Consider the following 2,407-nt stretch of genomic DNA (forward strand, 5'->3'; position numbering starts at 1 on the left):
TCCTTCTGTAGCCACCCAACAATTGTAGTTGAGAAATAAACCACATTTTTTATTTTTAATGTGTAATATATTCACTGGGTTTGATTTAATTTTTTTCAGAATATATTCTAGCATTTTTGGAAACTAAATCTTGTTTTATATTCTATCAAAGCCTGATTCATCTCTCCCCCTTTGCATGCCTTGTCAAATCATCAACCCCCTAAGGAAGCAGTTGATGTTGTTTCCTGAAAAACTAACCACTCTTCTCTTAGCAGGAGGACAAGTAGTCTAAGGGAAGGGGAAGAAAAGAATGCATATCGGTTCCCACGGCATGTACAATATTCAAAAAATAATGCAATGGCCACAGTTTCCTCTTGGGAGTGTGGCGGGGAGACATTGTGACTCTGAAAATCTCTAACGGTTACATTCAGAAAAGGTTAGACATAGTCTTTAGCTCCCCCTCAAAAAAATGATTATTTTTGAGAGAATGGCTACCACTTTACATACGAACCTTCTCTTCCAACTACAATATCCATAAAGATAATGATTCTTTTGTACAGTGGGAAATACACGTGCTTTAGAGGCAGAAACAGCTGGGTCCAAATTCTGGCTCTGCTGAATGCAAAGTCTGTGACCTCAGGATGAACATTTATTCTTTCTCAGACTCTATTTCCTCATCCTCAAGGGAGAGAAATAATACTTCTTTCACAGTTTCCTTTTCCAAAAATTAAATGAAGTGGTATCTGTCAATTGAGTAGAGTCAATATTCAACCATGTTAGTTCCTCCCCTATTTCCTTAGCCCAAGGGCCACGAAGCAGTGTCAGGTTACCAGTGCAGCCAGAGACCCACATTCTTCAGGGGGCTATCTCTCACATGCATTACAGTCATCATTGTTGAGTTTCCAGAGCTACGAGAAGCAGACATGAATTAATTGTATTTACTTATTGGATTTTTCAATTATTAACCTAATTAGACTTATTTTATCATTCACTTATTAGATTCTTTTCAATCAAGATTTCCATGGACAGTCCTCTTCTAAAGTAAATGGAAATAAGGATTATTTGGAACAGACTTTTCTAAGGGTCATCCAAAAGGAAAAGGAACCAAGAAGATGGACATGCAATGAATGGAAGAGAAGACCTAATGGTCAATAAAAACATGAGAAGATTCTCAATCTTAATCATGTATTTGAAAATAAATATTAGGGTAAGTCGTTTCAAATCCATTCACCAGCAAAAACATAGGAGATACACAATGCTAAGAGATGGTGAGGTGGGAAGGCAGTGGATATCCTCATGTAGAGCTACTTTGGAGACTGATTTGGCAATATGTAGCAAAGTTGCAAGTACACACACCCTGTGACCAAGTGACTGCAGCTGTAGGTACATCCTTCAGAGCAGCTATCACATATGTCCATAGAGACGTATAAGTGTAAGCATGGTTGCTAACAGCACGAGTAAAGGAGGGGGCAATCTAAACGACCAGCAGTGGGGGCTTCTGGGTGGTTCAGTTGTTCAGTTGTCCCTACTCTTGATTTTAGCTCAGATCTTGAACTCTTGGGTCATGAGTTCAAGCCCTGCACTGGGCTCTATGCTGGGTGTGGAGCCTAATTAAAAAAAAAAAAAATAGATAAAAATAAAATTTAATGTCCGGCAATAAGCCTGGATTAGAAATAGTGCTTTCCTAAGCTAGAATGCTATGACGATGTTATACGATGAGTTAAACACCATGGACAGGCATGAAAATATCTCCAAGATGCACTGTTTCACTAAAAATGTATCACAGTGGTGCACCTGGGTGGCTCAGCCCATCAAGCGGTCGACTCTCAATTTTGGCTCAGGTAATGATCTCAGGGTGGTGAGATGGAGTCCCATGGAGGGCTCCCTGCTGAGTGTGTTTATGATCACAATAATGAAAAGTTGAAAACAAGTTAAATACCCACCAGCAGGGGAAGCGATGGCAGCTAGATCAAACTAGAGGAGTTGTATCCATCTGGGTAAATAGTAAATGCAGAAGGGAGTATGTGTATCTTTTAAAAGTTAAATGCATGCAAAAGTGTAGAAGGTATTCATTAGTAGTAAGAAGACCCTTGTACAATGCATGGGTTAGGGACGCTGACACCTTGCAGCCAAAAATTCGTGAATAATTTAGGACTCCCTAAAAATCTAACTCATAGCCCAATGTTGACCAAAAGCCTTACTGATAACATGAACACTCCATTAACAGATATTTTATATGTTTCATGTATTATATACTGGGTTCTTATAAGAAAGTAAGCTAGAGAAAAGAAAATATTAAGAAAATCATAAGGAAAAGAAAAATACATATATAGTACTGTGTGTATATTTATTGAAAAGAAAATCTGCCTGGAGGCAGACCGAGCTGGGTGGCTGGAAAGGGGCAGTGGCAGGTGGCAGGGGGCGTGGG

Source organism: Mustela nigripes, chromosome 13 (genome assembly GCF_022355385.1).
Source record: "Mustela nigripes isolate SB6536 chromosome 13, MUSNIG.SB6536, whole genome shotgun sequence".
Classification (NCBI taxonomy): Eukaryota; Metazoa; Chordata; class Mammalia; order Carnivora; family Mustelidae; genus Mustela; species Mustela nigripes.